This window comes from Octopus sinensis, linkage group LG8, assembly GCF_006345805.1.
Source record: "Octopus sinensis linkage group LG8, ASM634580v1, whole genome shotgun sequence".
NCBI lineage: Eukaryota > Metazoa > Mollusca > Cephalopoda > Octopoda > Octopodidae > Octopus > Octopus sinensis.
The window spans coordinates 17559570-17585128 of record NC_043004.1 but is presented as its reverse complement, the minus strand read 5'-3'; the positions used below and the strand labels follow the sequence as shown (position 1 = coordinate 17585128).

The window sequence follows — 25559 nt, the reverse complement described above, 5'->3', positions numbered from 1 at the left end:
TATTACTATTTTATCTTCACTCGTGACATTTAAAATTATTTTATTAGCGTAATCACGAGTGGTAAGCACACGCACTCACACAAGCCCGCATGCACCTGCACGCGCACACGCACACACACTCACACACACACAAACACACACATGCACATGCATATATATGTGCATACGCAATTTCCCATGTAATGACACGTACGCAGTTTAATTTCTGTTTCATGGCAACGAATTCGTTCAGTATTAAACGGCTGAACTTGCATCCCTAGAATTAACAGCGTTGAGTTTATAAAATACGAGGTCTGATCAAAAAGTATCGAGACTGGTGCTACAGCACCTATCAATCCGGCATTTAATCTCCTTCAGGGTATTCCCCTTCCGAAGCCACACACTTTATCCAGCATTGTTTCCACTGATGGAAGTACTACTGCAATCATATAGCATTATAGCATAGGAAAATAATGGGGTGTTTTTGCTGTTGTTTAGTTGATTTATATATTCTTCTCTTGTTCCATTAGATGCTACTGACGATTAGTGTTTTTCTTTTTCAAAATGTTCTTTTCGAATTCTAAGAATGATGACTTGTTTTTATGCTTACATGATATAATTACATCGGAATATCTATTAATTATGTTTTCTCTGGATATGATGATCTCCATGGTTTCCTCTAGGCATAAGTTTCACACCCGCGATGTTTTATTGCAGGTGTCATCAAACTACGGCCCAACCCGCGAGGTCAGTTCCTCCGGCCGCTGCCGCACTCTGCCTTTTGTGTAAGTACCTGCATTAAGAGTTTATTCATGCAGTGTTCGTCATTCAAATCGTACTGCTGCCTTTAAACATTCTCTTCACGAGAATGTTTGTTGAAAAGGAATCTGTTACTCGTACAAGTTACAAAACAGTGTATAAGATAGCAGAGCGAGGAAAGCCGTTTACTGACGGCAACGTCATCAAAGAGTGTATAATGGAAGCAGTGAATGACTTGTGCCCTGAGAAAGCCGATTTGTTTGAAAGTATCAGCCTTTCACCAAGTTCAGTTGTGCGGAGAACAAAAGAACTTGGGGGGAACATAGTACTACTGATACGCGAGAAAGCTAGAAACATATGGTATTCTCTGGATGAATCTACTAATCTTTCGAATACGTACAACTTCTCGTGTTCATTCGTGGTCTTAATTTGGGCTTTAAGATCACAGAAGAGTTGGTATTCATTTGCAGTATGCCCTGAACAACAACTGGAGAAGACATTTTCATGGAAGTGCAGAAAACTTTGCAAGGCTATAACTTTCATTGGAATGAGTTTCGATTGTGTTACAGTTGATGGGAGAAAAAAAACATGGCCAGAATGAGGAAGGGTCTGGTGGGGCAGATCAGGACTAAGTTCGAAGATCTTCAATTCCCAGCGTTCTGTTTATACCCTGTATTATATATCAGTAAGCACTCTGTGAGAAAACTTAGATATTTCTTACGCACTGAAACCAGCCGTTTCTACGGTGAACTTCATTCGGCGTCATGCACTTAATCACCGCCAGTTCCCGGCTGTTCTAGAAAAAATCGATTCGAAATTCAGTGACTTGCCTTATCACACAGCAGTAAGGTGGCTGAGCTGTGGTAGAGTCGTCTTTCGTTTTTATAAGCTCCGAAGAGAAATAGCTGTTTTTCTCACCAAAAAGGATAGAGCTGATCCACTTCTGTCAGATCCTATTGGCTGTCAGAGTTGTTATTTTTAGTTTACATCACATCCAAAATGAATGCTAGACGGAAATCCTTCGACATCACATCCAACTTGAAAGTTAACGAAAACCCTTCGACAAGATAAGTTATATTTTTATTTTAAGAAATATTGTTAAATGCTTTTCGATTATTTATAGTTAATACACGTATTTTATATAGATTTATTTGTTAATTAGTATAAATTAAGATAAGTACATTTATTCTATTATTATTTTTTATTATTTATTATCTTATGAGTAACTACATTTTTAAATAGAATTAAATTTTAGTTCGATTTAATTTGAATCGAAGTGATTTTGTTATTATTTTCTATTTGAAAATATAGCCATGAAACGTGCGTAATCTTTTTACTACTATTTACTATTTATTGTACTTTATTGATTTTTTTATAGTATATGTTTTCTATATGATGTGAATAATATCATTCTTTATTTAATTGTTTAATAGTGGGTTATCTCTAAATTATATACATATATATATAATTTGATTCGACCCGCGTCTGCGTCTGTATAGATCATGGTGTACCTATGCACGTAGACACGTGTGGGTAAATACATACATAGATATGCGACTGTGTGTGTGTGTGTGTGTGTGCGTGCGCGCGCGCAATGATGGATTTGAACGTTTCGTTTATTTATGAGTTGATCTTTTTATTTCACCGGAGTATAAATACTTATAATGGTGATAACTAAAAAAATAAATAATTTTTTTTACAATCGATCTTACAAATTTCCCGATATCATTTATATCCGACAGCTAACTACAGTACGTTTGATTCGCCTTCCATCATTGAAAGACGTTGAAAATACTTCTGAAATTTTATGCAATATTTTCTATAAGTATTTTATTTTGTTCATTTTATTTTTCATAGTCATGATTATTATTTGAATAGTCATTTCTTTAATCATATGCAACTTTTTCTCATATGCATTTGCCGTAGACATCGATCAAGTCTACTTTCAGCTGAGATCTACTTAGGCTTCTAATCCTCTTTTTGTCAAAACACAAAGCTTAATTCAGTTCCATTAAAAAGCATGGGTAAGGAACACTATATTTTGCTACAAAAATTATCAGCGCGCAGGATATGCATCGCCACTCCAATGCCTTTTTGTTTTCATCTTTTTGTGTATTCACTGTATTGTATTGAACAATTGGTTATGCGGCCCGCGCTCGTCATTCTCTCAGCTATCTGGCCCGCTGTGAAAAAAGTTTGGTGACTCCTGTTCTATTACGTAAGTCTAGCGTTTTTTTTTTTTACATAATAAACCAGTTGGTTGTATACTCCTCTCCATTCTGTTTGAGCCTCCAGATGAGGTTAGATAATGATGTGTAGTGCCTTTTCTTGATATTGGAAAATGACGTAAGATCGTTGCGCAGACGATTTTTGATGGTGTCTCCAGTACTACCAATGTACACATATTTTTGTGTGCTCGTTTTCACTTCACATTTGTAAACCACATTCTTTACCATGCAGTTGTTAAACTTGCATTCCCTTTTCCGTCTGTAGTTGCATATTATATCTTTTCTGGTTCTGTAAGCGGAGTTATTATTGGTGCTCAGGTTTTATTCTTCCTCCTATAACAGTGTTCTCATTTTCCTTGGGTATACATTGTACTGCCAATTGTACGGCGCTGTTTGGACCCATTTTTGTTATGAAGGAGCTTTATCGTCCCTATTTGCAACCATTTCATAGTAGCTCATTTTGTTTTGATCTGCGGTTTTTACGTAAGTCCCCCTCAAATTTTATTCTGTTGAGTTTTATGTTATTTAACTTGTGTATGTAATATTCTAGATTGTGAGAAGTCGCATATAATTTCACATTATGCCTGTTGATGATTTTCTGATATTTACAAGATTTAGGAAAGTGCCTGTCTAATGCTGAGGAAAATTCCTGACCTGTTTTGGATTTTACTTGTGAATTGAAAATTGGGTCAAACCAATTAATGTCATCACTTATATATTTTACCATTTCTTTTAATAGATCTATTGGGTTTGTTATTGTATTTCGCTTTATTTGTTTCTATTATCTGTTCACTATTTCTATCTACGTTAATCTGTCCCTTTCTTTTTACCATCGCCTGCTGCTTCGTGAGAAGAACATATAAAGCAACTATGCAAAAAGAAAAAAAGCATTATTTTCCTCGGCTATATCATTGTACCACCAAAAGTAATCAAAAGGACCCTTTCAGAGAACATCTTAAAGTGTCAACTCAGACAACGTACTTCGACAACAGAATAACTTTACTTCTTGACCCTACTACATCTGAATTCATTGAGGAGGCGCCTGCTGTGACTAATGTCAAACCAATGAATTATACTACCCATCCCAACATCTGCATACACAAATATCAAAACAGATCTAACATCACCACACACTCCTCCCTTTCCTTTATCATTACCATTCCTTTATTTCATTCCATCACCCTCTACTCCTCCCCACCAAATACCCACACAACTGCCCGCATACCACAATCAACCTTTCCATTGATGAAAATTGATAAACATCCTTCAGTTATGCATTCGTTGTTTCAAACTTTAACGCCATATCGCCTGAGGAAATTAACACATGGACTATGATCCACCAGATATTCACGGACACTACAGAGTGAAATGTAATCATCTCAGGAATACGGACTGTGATTCGTAGAAACGTACGTAGCGATGCATTAAAATATTCATAAATTCCATCCATGGATTATTATTATTATTATTATTGTTACTACTACTACTACTACTACTACTACTACTACTACTACTACTACTAATAGTACTACTACTACTACTTCTCCTACTAGTATTATTATTATTATTAGATTTATCCTATCAGCACAGCTCGGTTCAACCCAATAAAACTGCTATTGCATGTTTGTATCATTAGGCTAAAGCCGACATAATAAAATAGGAACTTTAATATGTCTACTCAAAGCGTTTACTGTGAACGAACTCAAACGATATGTATGTATGTATGTATGTATGTATGTATGTATGTATGTATATGTGTGTATGCATACATATATGCAAACACAAATATATACATATATATATTTATATATATATATATATTTGCTTGTATGTATATGTATCCCTGAAAGTCTGTCCAGCGGACTTGGCTAGCAGACCGCATGGTAATCCCATACGGTGGTATATAACGCAGGGTTCTATGCAATAAAAATCTAGGATGTCCGATCGATGGGAATATTTCGGGAAGACTATATAAAGCATAAAATGACAAGAGGAATGAAAAACGAATATAGTTATTTAACTACTTACCATATTTAGGATTACGGCCGTTTCACAACCTACATCATGTAATCATAAAAATTTGTATTTATAGTTAGAGTTTAAGCATTGGCGTAATTACGATGTTTTGGTGATCTGGTGAGCTTTCTTTCTTTATCTGCATTGATTTGTAAATATACAATTGTATTGTGTAATTCTGTAGAATGCATATTAATTCAGACATGTAAACACTGAAATTATAATTACATGATGAAGGTTGTGAAACGGCCATAATCCCCAAAATGACGAGTGGTTAAATAAATATATTCACCTCTCATATATATGTGTGTGTGTTTGTGTGTGTGTATTTGTGCGTGTGTGTGTGTGTGTGTGCGTATATATATATATGTATAAGCGTATAAGCGTGTATGTATATATGTGTGTGACTGTCTGTGCGTGTGTATATCTATCTATCTATATATATATATATTTATATATTTACATATATATATATATATATATATATATATATATATATATTATATATATATATAATATATATATATATATAATATATATATATATATATATATATATATATATATATACACATACATACAGAACAGAAAAAATTTTTAAAAAGAAAGAGAGAGGTGTATGGTACAGATTTTGCTTTCGTGTCTATTTCATTATCTTTCGGCAATTTTAAGAAATAGATTCTCGATCGTTGACAACGAGTGTTTAGTGCAACATCGTTCTTTGTTTATGTTTATTATCTTCATTCTGCAATCATTGTCTTAATTAGTGTCATTAGTTAAATCTTAATCCTAATTATAGTCAAAATTCTCATTGATGTCGTCGTAGTTAATCTTTTCTTCATCTTATCATCACTATTTTAATAAGCATCATCAGCCAAGGTGTACTCTGACAACTAACAATTAACATTTTCACATATTACCACAGATTGTGCTGCTAACAAGTGATTATTTAAAATGTGCTGATCGTCCATTGTTGTAGCTAAAAGAGGAGGAAATATTACAGAAAAAATAAATTTGAACTATCTTCAAATTCTATCAGCAACTGATTCTTTGTGACTAAAGGGAAAATCTATTCTACTGAATTTCAAAAAAACAATCATACACGTACACAGACTACAAAAGCTAATATAAGTTACTAACTTGAATACTTATGCACACTGAAACAAAACAAAACAATATTTTGTCTGTCTGAGACACAGAGACGTAAATCTAGTGATACAGGAGACACTGTGTTGATAAAGGAGACAGCAACTACAACAACAATAATTATTATTTCCTGCAAGGGAACATATATATATATATATATATATAGCGGTGGGGAAGGCAGATGTGTCTGTGCACATATACACATGTGTGTGTGTGTGCGTGTGTGTGTAAGTGTGCGTGTATATGTATGCATGTATGTATGAAAGGAAATATTTGCTTTCCTAATATCTATTATTTATGTATATATAAATATATATATATATTTATAAAACCAAGGCTGTATAGATTTTAGAGCATTTATAGATAGATTTAGCTGTATGACCTATCTATAAATGCTCTAATATCTATACAGCCTTGGTTTTTTTTTATCTCATTACGCAAAAAATTCATATATACACACGCCGACATAGAAGCAACGTTGAACCCTTTATTCACAATATTACCGAATCTGGAATTTAACTATGGCCTGTCTATAGCACTTATTCAACATTACCTGACACCTTTGGGTTTCAATGATACCATTATCTCTTATATATATATATATATATGTACGTATATATATATATATATATATATATACGTACATATATACAGATTCATGTACATATACATACACAAACATATATACATATACATACATACGTGTGTGTGTGTGTGTGTGTGTATGTAATATTTCCTAAGTATTTATCGATTAACGTATATAAAAATATATTCATTTTGACGCAAGATAGTTCTGTGAAAGTATTGTTAGAAACTGTTGCTGCTGCTGCTGCTGCTGCTCCTCCTACTGCGGCTGCATTGAACACAAAACAGAAATCTGTCTCATCTTTATCAATTACTGGTGCACAAAACACTCGATAGATCAATCAGAAGGTCAAATGTTCCAGTTGGGCCGGTCGTACAAAGAACAATAAATGATGCTACTAGCTTGTATTCTTTATAGCTTGTCTTTTACCAAGTTTCAACCATTAGAGTGCGACCATGCTTGGGCACCACCTTTAGAAATTTTAACCGAATGAATCCACCCCAGTATTTTGTTTAAGCCTAGTATTTATTCTATCGGTTTATTTTTGCCGAACCACTAAATTACAGTGACCCAAACACACTAACACTGGATGTCAAGCGGTGGTGGGGCAAACACAGACACAAAGTCACGCGTAGGTATATACATATTCGACGGGCTTCTTTCAGTTTCCGTCTATCAAATCCACTCACAAAGTTTTGTGTCGGCCCGAGACTATAGAAGTTACTTGCCCAAGGTACCACACAATGGGACTGAACCTGGAGTCATGTGGTTGGGGAGAGAACTTCATACTACACTGCCACGCCTGCTCCTAAGTAGATTACTACTTAGCACAATATTTGATCGGTTATTTACACATGAGAAATAAAATGTTAAGGGATATTCCTAATCCTACCCTAGCCGTAACCCTAATCCCACAGTACAGAGTAGACTTCTCTGTAATCTTTTATCTTTATCTAGAGTAGGTTTTTGTTGTTGTCTGTTCTTTACCTGGTGGTTCAGATTAAAGCAAATTCAGAAACATTTAACCGAATCTCAGTCATTCACATTCTCAAGTTTTAGAATTCCATTCCGAATTCGGAAAATCGAAACGTAAATCGGTTATGTTTGAATGAAATTCCTACTTCTTAAAGTCATGTCCTAGTCTTCAGTCTGATGTCTGTGTATCGCCTCATTTTATTTTAGTTTGATAACATCGTCTATGTAAAGAGATATCAGCTAAGACTGCGAATGCGCTCAGTCAACTTTTCAAACATGATGCAGATCAATAATGACAGAACAGAACAAATCTGCAAGGAATGAGCAAAGGTCATTAAAGGCATCGATAAATACAGACAACTTATCTCTCACCTAATTTGCCTGAATTTTAGTAAGTTCAATATTTATCAAACACGTCTCCCATCGTTCTATACGTGTTGCCTTATCACAAAAACAACGTCCTATCTATTAACAAGTTTCTCATGACGTCAACGTACTTAAATCCCGAAACACACGCGCTTAATACTAGCAGAATACTTTCGCCTATATACAATGCTTTTCAATACACACACGTTCTGCTTTTACGGAGACTGTGTTTTCGCATTATTGTCACAATATAGTCATATAGCCTAAGTATTTGGATTCAATTCCTCATGAAACATTACACATGAGCACAGCTATGTTGTTAAGAAGCTCGCTTTGCAACCATGTGGTTTTGGGTTCAGGCTCATTACGCAGTACCTTGAGCAAATGTCTTCGACTACATCCTTGTGAGTGGTTGCCTGGAAACTCGTTGTATGTGTATGTATTTGCGTTTGTTCCCACAACAACCGGTTCGACAAAAGAGACCCCTGGCATAATAAGAATCAGACTTAAAACGGAAAATAAGTACCGAAATCCATTTACGATTTACTCAACTAAACATCTTCAAGGCGATACGCTTGTGTGGATGTTGTTCAATGACTGAAACAAGCAAAAAAAAAAAAGATAAAAGAAGATATGTCCACCCTTACAAATCCTGTTATTTTAACACTAAAAATCCATTTAAGTGTTGTCATAAAATTCATCATACCTTAGTCTTTTACCTATGTCTTTGTACCATTTATACCATATAAACCAGTCCAACTTCTGTTTTAGACACCACGTACACGTTTTCTTTAATCCTAGTAAAAATCGTTATCTAATTTTGTGTTTTCACTATCTGTAAGCTTTCTGAATCGTTAGGACTTTCTATGCTTCTTTGACTAAGTGTCCTCATCAGTATCAAGTATTTTGGCATCGTAAACATTCATACTTTCATTCCATCGTCGATCCGCACACATCACATCATTCCAGATATCTTTTATTTCCTGTTTTTTTTAATCTTCAATCACTGGCTAAGCTGGAGTACTACCTTGAAGGGATTCGTCGAACAAGGCGACCCAGTACTTTTTTGTTAAACTAGCTATTAGTGGCAGCCTCAACCTCTGTTACGAATATTAGTTAACTGAAATGAGCAAACGGTTGTGTTGTTATAATGCCTAGGACTGCGGTAAACGTCACGAGAAAGTATAAACGGCAAATGCTAAAAATTACAGATAATAACGGTTGACGATATTTCGCCAGCACCGGCGGATGAAACTGTTTTATCACGTGATTTCTCGGCATTTTAGACCATCAACAGCAGGCGGCCAAAGACCGCATACCAGACAGAAAATCGGACAAACCCATATAGTTTTTCACCGGTCAAACAGCAAGTGATGCCGCGAAAAGCGGGAAGGTTTGTATATAAATTAGCCATTAGCAAGAAAAACAGTATTAGTACCGAATATTAATTAGCACATCCAAACTAACTTGGATGTGTTGAAGAGTGGGGACTAAGAAGAGGACTCAATTCATACCTTGAAGAAAGAGGATTATTTAACCAACACATTATATAAACACTCGATTAGTTAGCTGGTTAGATATTTAACGATTGACTAACAATAAAGAAGTGATATTGGACCAGTGCGTATGTTTATTATTGTTGGCATAATGAACCTCCTGGGACACAAGAATATTTGTTTCAACGCACGCATTCACATCAAGACTCTTGCAAACCAAATACAGAAACGAACTTGCATGTGTTGTTTATAACGCCTAGAACGATGCTGATGAAATATCAGCAACCGATATTATCTTTACTTTTTAGCATTTGCTGTCTACACGTGATGATTTCTCAGGACGTTTATCGCCGTCGTAGGCGTTATATGTCACATGTGCTACTTAATATTGTTTTTTATGTTTGGTCCTTATTCTGTTGGTCGCTTGCCTTGCAACTAATTAACGAGGACATAAACAAGCCAACACTAGATATTAAGAAGTGTTTTGGGGACAAACATAAACATACACAAACAAATATATACATACATATATACAGCGGGCTTCCCCACAGTTTCCGTCACCCCGATTCACTCACAAAGCATTGGCCGGTCCGGTGCTGTAGTAGAAGAAAATGGCCCGCGGTGCCGTGCAGTGCAGCTGAACCCAAAACCACGTAGTTGCAAGGCGCCTATAATATATGTGTGTATGTGTGTGTGTATGTATGTGTATATAATGTATATATATATATATATATATATATATATATATATATATATATATATATATATATATATATATATATATATATTCAACTTACGATGAAAGTAAACAAAGTTTGCTTTAGAAGCGTCGAGATGTATTGAAAGATACAGAAATAATTTATTCTCAAACGCATGAAAATACTAATACAATAGCATGAACAGGATAAACTAGCCATATATTGCGGGTAATGATGTTTTCTGCAATATATGGATAATTTATCCTGTTCATGCTATTGTATAAGCATTATCACACGTTGAGAATTATTTGAGTATGTATGCATGTATGTATGTGTATATATATATAATATATATATATATATATATATATATATATACATACATACATACATACATACATACATACATACATACATACATACATACATACATATATACACACACACACACACACATATCCAGGAACAGGAGATTGCCACAAGAGAGAACAAGTAAGACGGTGATACTCTTGTAATCCCAAGGTGCAACCGCATGTGTAGGCTATGTTATGTTTCTATGGAAGACATCATGCATGTGATTAGCCGTTGTCCTAAAATGTTCTCACGTTACTACCTCCCTATGCGGCACGATGTTGTCGCTAAAACAATTTACAATGCCTCCGCGAAAAATACCGTCCTAAAATAAACTTAGAAAATCCCTTAACTCAAGGAATACTGGTGAGATATTTCCATCAAAACTTCTGTCAAATGTAAACATAACAGGCCGGATATTGTTGTTTGGGACAGAGGAGCAAAGGTATGTACCGTCATAGAGGTCAGCTGCCCTGCAGATATAAATATCTCTTTGAAAATCAAAGAAAAAGAGGATATTTGTGGACAACTGCTTCGAAACCTCCAGCTTCTATATCCAGACTAAGAATTCATATTCATACCAATCGTGGCACTCCGTCGGTTACGACGACGAGGATTCCAGTTGATCCGATCAACAGCCTGCTCGTGAAATTAACGTGCAAGTAGCTGAGCACTCCACAGATATGTGTACTATTAACGTAGTTCTCGGGGAGATTCAGCGTGACACAGAGTGTGACGAGGCTGGCTCTTTGAAATACAGGTATAAGAGAAACAGGAGAAAAGAGTGAGAGAAAGTTGTGGTGAAAAAGTACAGCAGAGTTCGCCACCAGCCCCTGCTGGAGCTTCGTGGAGCTTTAGGTGTTTTCGCTCAATAAACACTGACAACGCTCGGTCTGCGAATCGAAACCGCGATCTCACGACCGCGAGTCCGCTGCCTTAACAACTGAACCATTACACCTCCATATTCATACCAATAATAATTGGAGCTCTAGGTTTTGTTAGTAAATGCTTAAAGATGAATTTTGATAAACTGGGATTTTCTATTTTGTAATAGAAAGGGAAATTGACTGGCTAATTAGTACTTTACAAGTGCAATCAGTGAATGGAACAGTAAAAATATGCAAGACTTTTCTCAAGTTCCAAAAGTGAATTTGTCTTTGTTAACTACATCACAAAAATGGAGCCGTGTTTCTTTGTTGGAAATTGGCTCCCTCCTCAGTAGAAGATATATAATAATTAAAGGATAGAAGAGACATACATACATATATACAAAAAAATATACTAATGGAATCTTTTAGACTGCCCGACAATCCTAATTATAGCATGTATCAAAGCCCAATTTGGAAGATTCTTCTCTATCCGAACTCATAGGGGAACAACAAGCAGCAACCAGCAATCTAGCTACATTTTGAAAACACAAACCATACACTAAACAGTGTATACGAATAGAGATGACACAATGTCTAAATGTCCCTCCAGCATGCCATTTCTATTCATAGAGCTTCTTCTAAATTTTCTTGCAGATAATCTTCTTATAATTGATCAATATTATCCGATTAGAAACATTCAATTTACAGTTAACTTCTATAGAAGCTTCATTTACTTTTCTCTCATTTATTATTTTCTATTTTTATTTGTCTTCTATTTCTTCTTTCAAAAACTCCTTTTTAGTTTCCTTCTTTCATTAACATCTTTCGTTTCTTTTCTTTATTCTTATGCTTCTCTTTCTTTTCCAAGTTCCTGGTTTCTATAGCTCTTTAGCTCCTTTTCATTTCCTATAAATATTCCCTTTATATGTTTATCTAGCACGCTAGTTATATGCATATTATATATATATATATAATATATATATATATAATATATATATATATATATATATATATATATATATATATATATGTATAATATATATATTTATGTGTATATATATATATATATAATATATATATGTGTGGTGTGTTTATGTATATATATATATATATGTATGTATGTATGTTTATATATATATATAGATATTATATTTATTATATATATATATATATAATATATATAACAGGACAAAGATCCCGTTCCTGAGAGACTTTGTTGCATGCAATCAAGCCTTATGCATAGCACTTACAGAAACGCACCTGAAACCGGACATAGCAGATGTGGAGTTACACATACCACAGTATGCTGTACTACGGACCGACAGGAAAGAAAGGAGTCATGGAGGTGTTGCTATGTACATCCGTGAGGACCTCACACCCCAGGTCCTCTTGTCATACTCAAACTCGGTGTGTGACACACTAATTGTACATATTAGGCAACTTGATGTAGTTGTGTGTGCTACATATCGCCCTCCAGATGCCCCAAGCCATGTGGGCAAGTTTGAAGACTGCCTTATAAAAATAGAAGAAATTCTAACCACATTAGAACAACACATAGGTGTGCTTCTTATGGGAGACTTCAATCTGCCCAGTGTCAGATGGCCCGAGGGCCTTTCTCTCCCAGGAATGACAAGATGTGAACGAGGACAGGCGAGGTCCCTCCTGAACCTCATCAACACCCTGTACATGGAGCAGGTAATACTCCAACCAACCAGGGCAGGTAACACAAATGACATGGATCTCATCCATGATGTGAAAGTGACACCGACACTACTCTCGGATCACAACATGATAGAGCTGACCAAAAGAGTACGGGCCAAAAGAGAGCACGGACATGCAGCCTACAAGAAACCCTCATAATCTTTCCAGCTTGAACTACCATAAGGCAAACTGGAAACAAATTGAGAAAGAGATCCTCAAACAAAACTCGCCTAAATGTCTCTCCTCGCCAGACATCGACGTGAAACTTCAACAATTCATGTCTGTAATGCAAGCCATATGCTACAAATGTGTCCCAGAGAGAAAGGCCACTGTACACAAGAACAAAATCCCCAGAGAGAGGAAATTTTAATGAGACGGCGTACGAAATTTTCAAATCGCCTAAACAAACAGATTGAAAGCAGTGAAAGTCCCGCCTAAAAATAAAACTGTTGGAAATCGAAAAATGTCTGCAACTCTCCCATGAAAAAGAAGAGCAAAAGAAGCCTGGGCTATAGAAAACATAAAATCTAACCCCAGCTTTCTACAGGTATGCCAAAGAAACAGCTACAGTGCACTGTAGAATAGGGCCACTCCTTGAAAAGGATGGCACACTTACAGGAAAACCAATGAGGGTAAGTGAAATACTGAATGAGCAATCAAGAGTGTTTTCACTCCACCCCTTGGGCATCTCCAAATCACCAATCCAACTGACTTTTTTACCACTGCAGATATAAAATCAGAGGCGGCGACGATAGATTACATCGATATAAAGGAAGACGATGTAACCAAGGCTATAGATGAAATGAAAACAGACTCAGCTACTGGCCCCGATGGATTCCCGGCAATCCTCCTAAAAGCATGTAAGAGAGTCCTAGCAAGACCACTGCAGTTCCTCTTTCAGAGCTTCCTTGCAGCTGGCAAACTTCCAGGAAAACTGAAGGAAGGTAAAATATGCCCCATTCATAAAGGAGGTAGCAGAGCGGAAGCCAAGAACTATAGACCTATCTCTCTGACCTCACACATCAGCAAGGTCATGGAACGAATAGTCAGAAGGAAGCTGATCACCTTCCTTGAAGAGAATGACTTGCTGCCCGACACCCAACATGGTTTCCGACCAGGGAGAAGCTGTTTAACTCAGCTCCTACAACACTATGACTGGGTGCTGAAACGGCTGCTCAACCACTCAAATGTGGAAGTGATATATCTCGACTTTGCAAAGGCCTTTGATAAAGTCGATCATGGAATGATATGTCACAAACTGCGTGATCTCAACATAGTTGGAAAACTGGGAGAATGGCTTCATGACTTTCTGAAGGATAAAGTCAGGTGGTAGTAGCCAATGGGGCCACCTCCATTAACACACAAATAGTGAGCGGTGTTCCGCAGGGCACTGTTCTGGGACCACTACTGTTCATAATGGCCCTCTCAGACATGCCCTCAGCCACGCAGAGAGCCACGATCACAAGTTATGCAGATGATACAAAATTTTCACAGGCAATACAGAACCCTGAGGACACTAAACACCTGCAATGTGAGCTGGACGAAATATACAAGTGGGCTGAAAAGAATAGCATGCAGTTCAATGCTGGAAAGTTTCAAGCTTTATACTATCAGCATGCAAAACTGAATGCAATACCCAATGAATACACTGGACCCGGAGGATTGCAATCCCAGAGGCACAATCAGTGCGTGACCTGGGTATTCACATGAGTGATGACGCGACCTTTCATGTACATGTTGCTAAACTGACAATGAAATGTAGACGGCTGGCTGGATGATTCTAGAACCTTTAGAACAAGAGAACAGAAACCATGATGGTCCTCTGGAAGACACTTGTCCTAAGCCACTTTGACTATTGCTCTCAGCTATGGTCACCATCCAGTGTCAAGTTGATCACAGAACTTGAGGCGATCCAACGAAGCTACACAAAGAAGATAGCCTCTATGCAGAATGTAAGCTACTGGGAAAGACTCAAGAGATTAAAATTATATTCCCTGGAGCGTAGGCGGGAAAGATATGCCATAATATACATCTGGAAGATCCTGGAGGGAAGTGTCCTGAACTTTGGCATCGAGAGTTACGCAAATGCCAGAACTGGCGCCACTGCGTGGTGCCTAGGACTCCAAACCTGCCATCAAGATGTAGGACAAGATTCTGTGATAGCCTGGGCTTCCGAGGCCCACAGCTCTTCAATATCCTCCCGAAGAACCTGAGAGACCTGCATGGGGTGGATACAGATGTCTTTAAAATGAAGCTGGATCTCTTCCTGTCAGGTGTCCCAGATGAACCACTTCACGGCAGGAGGGGCAGATGAGGGCAGCTGCATCGAACTCTCTCATGCACCAAATAGCAGTTGCTAGAAAGCCTCCATGAAGTGAAACCAAGTAGCAACACAAATGGCGGTGCCCCAGCATGGCCACAGCTCATAAGCTGAAACTAGAATCAATCAATCAATCAATCATATATATATATATATATATATAATATATATATATATATATTTATGTATATATATATTTATGTATATAATATATTATGTATTATATATTTATGATATATATAATTATATATATATATACGAATATATATAATATATAGCTATATATATATTTATGTATATATATATATATATTAGTTTATTATATATATCTATATATATGGTGTGTGTTTATGTATAATTATATATAATTAATGTATGTTATGTTATATATATATATATATGTATTTATATATATATATATTTATGTGTATATTATTATATACATACATACATACATATATATACATACCTACAATATACATACATACATTATACATACTACAATATATACATATATTATATACATATAAGCATATATACATATATGTGTATGTATAATAATATATATATATATATATATATATATATATATATAATGATAATATAATATAATATAATATAATTACACACACATTGTATATATATGTATTTGTATATATATATATAATATATATTATATATATATATATATATCTATATATATTATATATATATATATTTAATATATATATAATATATATATATATATATATATATATATAGATAATATATATATATATATATATATATATATATATATTATATATATATATAGTATATATATATATATATATATATATTGCGCAATGGCCAGTGGTTAGGGCAGCGGACTCGTGGTCATAGGATCGCGGTTTCGATTCCCAGACCGGGCCGTTGTGAGTGTTTATTGAGCGAAAATACCTAAAAGCTCCACGAGGCTCCGGCAGGGGATGGTGATGATCCCTGCTGTACTCTTTCACCACAACTTTCTCTCACTCTTACTTCCTGTTTTTGTTGTACCTGTATTTCAAGGGGCCGGCCTTGTCACTCTCTGTGTCACGCTGAATATCCCCGATAACTACGTTAAGGGTGCACGTGTCTGTGGAGTGCTCAGCCACTTACACGTTAATTTCACGAGCAGGCTGTTCCGTTGATTCGGATCAACCGGAACCCTCATCGTCGTAACCGACGGAGTGCTTCCACTTATATATATATATATATGTTATTATATATATATATATATATGTTATTAAGTGACTACTTGTCTGGTTATTCTTTGCCGTTTAATACTTCCTGATGGTGTGTTTTTATTTTCAATAAAAACACTCTGCAACCATTTCGTTCGTTTTGAAGTTCATTAACTAAATTCTTTGGTCGTAAATAGGTCGATTAATCTAACATTGGTTGATAGCTTTGATTAATGTTACTGATTGTCGAGAAAGCGAGGTGACAAACAAAAGACAAAGAAAGACCGTATACGTTTGTGTCTCTCTATATGCATCTATGTAAATAGGTATTCATTATATATAATATATATGTATATATATGTGTGTGTGTGTATGTGTGGTGTGCTTATGTATATATTATATATATACACACACACCACACACACACACACAACACACATATATATTATATATATATATATCTATATATATATATATATATATTATATATATATATTATAGCATACATATATGAATGTTTCATATGTATATATAAAGAAAGAGAGACAGAGACAGAAACGGATTGACAAATAGATAGATAGATAGATAGATAGATAGATAGATAGATAGATAGATAGATAGATAGATAGATAGATAGATAGATAGATATGATTGATAGACGAAAGCAGAGTCACTGCGAATAAATGAGACGGAAAATTAGCAGCAGATGCTAATTGAAGTGGTGATAGGGTGAGCTTGTGATATAAAATATATAGTCGTGCATGTTTGTATGTGTACATGTTTGTGTGTGTGTGGAAAGGCGTAAGTGCAAATGTATGCGTGTGCGTGTGGGTACATATAGATAGATAGATAGATAGATAGATAGATAGATAGATAGATAGATAGATAGATAGATAGATAGATAGATAGATAGGACGAATGAAACTACAAAGAAAAAAGATGGGAAGGGAGGAATAAGCAATGAGAGAGGATGATAAATTGATTGAGACACAAATAGGTAGGGAGATATATAGAGAAAGATATATAGAGAAAGGAAAGCATTGTGTGTGCGTGTGTGTATGTATGGTTGTGTGTGTGTGAATATGTGTGAATATGTGGGAATGTGTGTGTGCGCGCGCGCGCGTATATTGATAGAACTTAATTGCAGACGTGCAGTACAGAAATGGATGTTCTTAAAAAGTGAAATTAGAAAATGAGAAAATATAGAAAAATAAATAAGAAAATATAATTTTAAAAAAAACGGGAAAATAACGCCATAAATAGACCTGTAATAGTGAATTCCAACACATTTCATGTGTCTCACGTTGTTTTAATTAAGTCTCACCCTTCAATTGTTCAGCAATTAAGTGACACTTTTCAAATATTCACTGCAACTGAAATTCATGTTAATTGTTTTATGAGAATTTGAATGAAAATTGACAGGAAAATAACGAGATATGATAAGATTAAGAAATGCAGTTATTTTCGTTGACAGAAAATATTTTCTAACGTTCTCAGATTAAGCAATATTAAGCTTTATTTTAGTTATTTTGTTTGTAACTTTATATTTTTTGCGTTTATATTTGTTACTGAAAGTCTCAACGATTATATCATTTTTGCGCCAAAGCAACACTTCCGAAAAAATGGTTTACAAAGCAACAGTTACATAACATTCGAAATATGGAAAATAGGATCTTCTTAATGTGTCGCCTTGACTTGAAAGAAAACAAAGTAGCTGAATGTCAAATCTTAAATCTTTCTTAACCCTTCGTGGGCCAGCGGGTCCCTTAGGACTCCAGCAAATTTTAAAAGTTATGCAACTTATATATTTTTTTATTTAAATGATTTCAAACCTCATTTCATTTATTGTCAATAGTTTATGTATGCACATACAAATTTTGAGTTAAAAATTTCCAGTCATATGGATTGTATTATCATAAAATATGGTCATTGAGGTCCAACTAGACCATAATGGACTTCTGTGATTTTTTTCTGTACTTTTTTCAGATATTCTGATGAACTATAAGTCAATTTTCTTCGTATTTGTATTGGTATGAATCGATATACTAAATCCTTTTGTTTTGTTTAATAGTTAGTGCCACAAGTATAGTTTATAAAACTATAAAGAATGTTGATTTCTTTCAATAAAGGTTTTTTCAGTCAAAAAATTATATATTAATTCCTTTCCATTAATCGCTAATAATTACAAATAGATTCCTATAAAATACTAAATTTCTTGCTCTGCGTCATGCACTCACACACATATTACAAGATTAAACAAATAACATTTTATGGATAGGGCGGAAATGCCCAAAAATAAAAGGGGTCCCCTCGAGACCCCACTGGCCTTTTGTATAATTTCAACCCCGCCGGCCAACGAAGGGTTAGATGACACCCTTTCGAGTTAAAAATGGAGGAAGTGATCAATGTGATCAAGTCTGGTCAATCTAGGATAAACTAGAGCTAAAAAAATAAAGACCAATAATAACTAAGAAAGTTAGATAACCTAATTTCATAAAGTGGTTCAAAAATATCGTGAGTTTGTTCAGAAACTGCCGTATTTCGTTTTATTGTCATTAGTTATTGAAAGGCGAGGAGTTGACAGAACCGTTAGCACACCGGGCCAAAAGCTTAGCAGTATTTCGCTTGTCTTTGCATTCTGCGTTCAAATTCCGTCGAGATCGACTTTGCCTTTCATCCGCTCAGGGTTGAGAAAATAAGTCCCAGCTGACCGCTGGTGTCGATGTAACTGACTAGCAATTCTTAGTTGTTGGCCTTGTTCCAAGGCTAGGAAGAATTATTATTATCATTATCATCATTATTGACTAACCTAGCTTTCACACATTTTTTATTTACATCGCTCTCAGGTTCTACTTTCTATAGCAATTTCAAACGAAAATTATTCCTTTCAAATAATCGCCAATCAAAATTTTAATTATCTTTGGATGATCAACTGATACCCAGAAGTAAACAAAAGAGTTTTGTATTTTACACGTATCTTCATTTGTTTTATGTTTTGACGATATTTTATATTAAAATGTATACCTGATACGCCAACAACGTGCAAAACATAAAAGACAGCACAAAAACAAATTGCGCCACAGAGGGTATACTTACAATGAAAAGAAGGAAGTTAAAAACATTCAGTTAATGAATGATTAACATTTAAAATGAACAGGTTAAAGGAAAAAATATTTCGAACGTTAACGAATATTTCAAACAGCGGTAGCAACAACAACAACAACACTCGCGCACAGACAATGTTAAACAATGCATAGTGTAACAGAGTTAAAACGACTAACTCTGTCTCTTCGTCAAACATATACAACAGTCTTTATATCTGGCAAAGTTCCAAAAGAAAATCACATTGAGAATTGTATGAAGACATGCTGTTATTCCTTATACCAGGAGAGATCAGAGCATAAAGAGAAAAATAAGGAGTAAAGAAAAAAAATAACATATCTGTGTCATTAGAAAAACAGTAATGGTTTCTAATGACCATAAAAACAGCAGTTTGAAAAAAAGCGTTAGAAGAAACATTGGGGGTGTTGTCGAAATTGAGAGTTGTAAAGCTTATAGCACTGTCAGCTGTACGTTTTGGACCTAGACACAGCCAAGTCACAGGTTGAAATAGTTAGATACACCTCTGCATATACATCATTGTTCCAATGTATGAGTCAGAGAAACAAAAATGTAACGCTTGGCGTTATTGGAAACTAATATGTAGATTGGTGGCTTGTCAAAACATTCCATTCAATCATTCTTTCCTTGACTAATAACTGAATAGAATACGATAAGATCAAACTGAATATCAACTTCATCGATCTCACGAAGTCTGCGTATGTCTGCAAAGATAATGGTCGCTGCTTCTCCTCCTAGCTTTTCATAACTGACTTTTAAAAAAATTACTTCACTATACTTTACTGATCAACAACGATAGTGTTGTCGGCCAACAGGAACACAGATCCGACGGAGTAAATCAATGCTCAAAGTGGTTCCTTCCGTGACGATCCCATCTAATCTTTACAGACATAAAACTATTTTAACAGTTATATTATCAAATGTAAATCTCTTTAAGAAAAAAAAGATGTGATTTGAAAGAGATTTTACAGCTTATTTTTGCAAGTTTAGATACTTTCTCATTCGCTTGATGATTACGATGATGATGATGATGATGGTGGTGGTGCTGGTGCTGGTGGTGGTGGTGGTGGTGGCGGCGGCGGCGGCGGTGGCGGCTGCGGTGCTGGTGATGATGATCGTGTATATTTTTATAGACTTCCTTTGATATCTTCTTTAATTCAAAATTGTTTAATTTGAAACCTTAAGCGTTTTCAATTGTCTCACTGACATTATCAACATTTTTTTTTCTTTTTGGAGTAGTTCGTTTTATTTTATTTTCAGAATCCTATTTCTTATCGTTACTCATTACAATGAAGCATAAGATTCTTGGAACAGACTGACTGGTTCTATAGTCAATCTAATGATTCAATCCTCTTGATAAAGTTATATACTTTTATATGCTTCCATTACTGTTTTATATTCTATATTTTTATTTTATTTACCGTCTTTAGAACTTATCATTCAACTCAAATTTCTTTACATGAACAAAACAGACATTAAAATCAATATTGATATTGGTGTTCCGAGATTGAATACTTTAAAACATTGCATGTCAGTGTTTAAGAAGATATTGAACTCAAAAAAGAAACATATCATCGGGTCGCCATGCGCAATATATCCAGATACATTTACAGAAATAAGAAGTTTGCTTCGCAAAAATAATGGTTTCAAGCTTAGCCACACTGCGTAGGACAGCGCGAGAGTATCAACTGTCATTGTCTCGGGTGGGCCAAAGATTCGTGAGTGAAATTTGGTTAAGTAGAAACTGTATGGAAGCCGATGGGAATGAGAGACTGGATCAGTCGCACGCTTTAACGATCATCGGCCCATTGCTGTCTCTAGTGAAGTCAACTCTGTTGAAAACATTCGAGCCAGGACTCCGGTCTGACGATAATTTTCTCCTTTACTCTCATAAATTTAGGAGCCTTTTAAAAGGTGCCCTTTTTCTTGTAACTCACTAGAAATGGATTTTAATAGCCACTGAATATTGGTTTCAAATTTTGGCACAAGGCCAGCAATTTCGGAAGATGAGGTAAACCGATTACATCGACCCCAGTGCTTATTTTATCGACCCTCAAAGGATGTGAAGCAAAGTCGACCTCGGCGGAATTTGAACTCAAGACGTACAGACGGACGAAATGTCGCTAAGCATTTTGCCCGGAGTACAAGCTCGCCGCCCTAATATAAGACAAAACTAATCATCGAATATCAATTTTCATGGAGGAAAGAATACCGTTCTCAGACGTACAGCACAATGGTCCTGATTTATGTAGACAGTTTATGTAACGTAATAGAAATGAGGAGCCTTAGGCCTTGGCAGAAATTTCATATTTTTTAAAATATTAAATCTATGGAAAACACTTTCTTGAGATGGAACACGTATGTAGATGCTACACCTATCAGCTTAAAATAATCTGCGAATGTCAAATAAATTAAAGGAAAATTAGTAAAGTTAATTGGCTAAATTATGTAAAAATATATTGAAACAACTGTTAATATCTGGACATTGATGAGTTTAATTTCGAGTAACCCCAAATCGGACTGCCCTGTTATCAAAGGAGTGGCCTTCCCTTATTTTCTCCACGTTTACGATATATAGGACTACACTGTACGATTTGTATTTCCTTTTACTGCGATAAATGTATGGAACTTGACGGGGAATTGGTTGCTATTTCTGGCAGGTCAAACGACTGCGACGGGGGTCCCTCGCTGGCTCATTGATCCTTTTTAGTTGTTTCATTTTTCTTTGAGCGTTCCGAAGATAACATTTTATTTTTAGTTGAGTTAAATGATACTTTCGAAATTTCCTGACTTTTGCTATCCAAAATAATTCTCCATTTTAACTTTTATCTTTAACTTGTTTCAGTCATTGAATTTCGGCCATGCTGGGGCACTACTTTCAAGGGTTTAGTCAAACAAAGTGACTTCAGTGCTTCTTTTTATATATCTAATATTTATTGCATTGGTCCCTTTTACGGGAACATAAATAAACTAGAACCAGTTGTCAAACTGTAGTGGGGGACAAACAGATATATAGGCACACACACACACACACACACACACACATACATACATACAAACAATAATACCCTGTTGTTGATGTTGGAATCCCAATGAAGGAGCTTTGAATCTAGGTTAGAAATCGGCTCTTTCTCTAATAAAACTGAACAATCATTTATATATAATATATATATATAATTTATATATAGAGGGCATTATACATACATGCCAGGAGGCATTGTATATACATGCCAAACGCTAAGAGGCACAATCAGTCATTTCTACCAAAAATATTACTAATCCAACGAATGCAATTTTTCAAAGTAAGACATTTAAAAATATAGGCCTGTATCACAGTGATTTCATACTAGTATCATCAGCAGGCCTGAATGATTATAAATAAACAACGACCCTGCCTCGCTTAAGCCGATCAGCTAACTGATCAACATCAACGAAGCACATGGGTGAGTTTTATATATTACATCCGGGTAATTTATATATAGAGGGCATTATACATAGGGTCGTGTTTATTATAATACATTAGGCCTGCTGATGATTACGTAAGTATGAAATCACTGTGATACAGGCTATATTTTTAAATGTCTTACTTTGAAAAATTGCATTCGGTGGGATTAGTAATATTTTTGGTAGAAATGACTGATTGTCCCTCTTAGCGTTTGGCATGTATATACAATGCCTCCTGGCATGTATGTATAATGCCCTCTATATATAAATTAATATGTTCAATAAGAAATAATTTTTTCCGAAATTTTTCTCTTATGAGGTTTTTACGCTATCTACCTGACAATTTCTTGTTAAGTTTTCCTTATTGAGTAGTTGTCCTTATTGCTAATTTTTATTCCGAAAAAACTTTTCCTCTCCCGAAATGCATTCGTAAAAGTTTACCATTTACCCGGATGTAATATATATAAACTCACCCATGTGCTTCGTTGATGTTGATCAGTTAGCTGATCGGCTTAAGCGAGGCAGGGTCGTTGTTTATTTATAATACATTCAGGCTGCTGATGATACGTAAGTATGAAATCACTGTGATACAGGCTATATTTTTAAATGTCTTACTTTGAAAAATTGCATTCGGTGGGATTAGTAATATTTTTGGTAGAAATGACTGATGTCCCTCTTAGCGTTTGGCATGTATATACAATGCCTCCTGGCATGTATGTATAATGCCCTCTATATATAAATTAATATGTTCAATAAGAAATAATTTTTTTCGAAATTTTTCTCTTATGAGGTTTTTACGCTATCTACCTGACAATTTCTTGTTAAGTTTTCCTTATTGAGTAGTTGTCCTTAATTGCTATATATATATATATATATATATATATATGGATTTCTTAGAACACTTGCCCATGTTGCCGCGCAGTAGAATTGATCCTGGTACCACGTGGTTTCAAACCGAGCTTCTTAAACACACATCCTTTCTACTAAAGGTACAAAACCTGAAATTTTGGGGAGACGGGGACTAGTCGATTACATCGACTCCAGTATTTAACTGGTATTTAACTTATCGACCCCGAAAGGATGACAGGCAAAGTCGACCTCGGCGGAATTTGAACTCACAACGTAGCGGCAGACGAAATACTGCTAAGCATTTCGATCGGTGTGTTAACGATTCTGCCAGCTCTCCGCCTTTCTTAAACACACATCCATACATCAAAGGCGTATTTGTTTTCTAATCTTGTAAAACCGTTAAATTTTCAACATATCACCTAATTACTCTTTGGTTTCTATTTATAAGCACCACAGTCGCTATTCTTTAGTATTTCGGTTTTCTTCATGCCTAAACAGTGTATTCGCTTCTTTCCTATACAAGCAGAGAAACAAAACAACTACAGCAACATAAAATTCAATACCGAAACCGACCTCCAGCAGCTGATCTATTTTCTAATAGATTAGCGATTATTATTTCTCTATATTTCCTCTTAGTCCCCTAAAACAATATTAAGACAATTGTATATGGAAAATAAGATTAACAATCAAACAACCAGCCTCGGAGGTAGAATTAAAACAAACAGAACAATACTATAACAATATTCAAATAGATGTTTTGTGGTAACATCACAAAGAAAAACAAGGAAAACATTAATAACGGCAGCAGCAAAAATCAAGAAAAAGTTATATCAGTAGCAAGAAAAAATAGCAAAAAATAATGCGCTATATATATATATATATTTTTTTTTTTTTTTTTTTCCAGATCTTTTGTCATCGGATATTCAGTTTCTTTCAATATGCAAAATCCTGAAATAGAAATATAATTATCTTGTAAGTAAGGAAAAAAATAATGATAATGATAATAATCCTTTCTACTAAAAACACAAAGTCTGATGAAGATTGAAGATATTGTCTGAACCAGGGATCCGTGCTTTCAAACTACGATAGGGGTCTTAGATAGACAACACTTTACGCTATATGCGTACAGTTACAAGTAAAACTGATTTTTGCAATACGCCAAGATTGTAGGACATTTCTGAAGTGTCCAGATGTTTCTTCAGGTTGGGTGGTATTAAATCTAATGCTCTAATGACAACAGGAATACCTTCTATGTTTGACTCTCACAGCTGGCACACCTTGACGATGTCAGTTTTCAAATTTTCATATTTGTTACTTAATAGGCCCTCTTGCTCTCCTATTTTAAGGGCTTCTATATCCGGCTTTCGGTGCTCTAACACCTTGTTTGTTTGGAAGTCAAAGTTCAGAAGATCGTTGCTTTCCCGTTTCGTTCATTTCCTTTTCCGATGTATT

At 35.2% G+C, this 25559-nt stretch overlaps 1 protein-coding gene and 1 long non-coding RNA gene across 3 annotated transcripts in view; one reads left to right on the top strand and one right to left on the bottom strand.

Annotated features, from left to right (window-relative positions):
* LOC115215156 (visual pigment-like receptor peropsin) overlaps nt 1-25559 on the bottom strand; it is a 411604-nt gene that overhangs the window by 303673 nt on the left and 82372 nt on the right. The gene's annotated exons all lie outside the window — the stretch shown is intronic.
* LOC118764497 overlaps nt 9606-25559 on the top strand; it is an 18422-nt gene continuing 2468 nt past the window's right edge. Inside the window, exon 1 of the long non-coding RNA XR_005000309.1 lies at nt 9606-9678. This is a non-coding gene — a long non-coding RNA (uncharacterized LOC118764497). The remainder of the gene's footprint in view (nt 9679-25559) is intronic.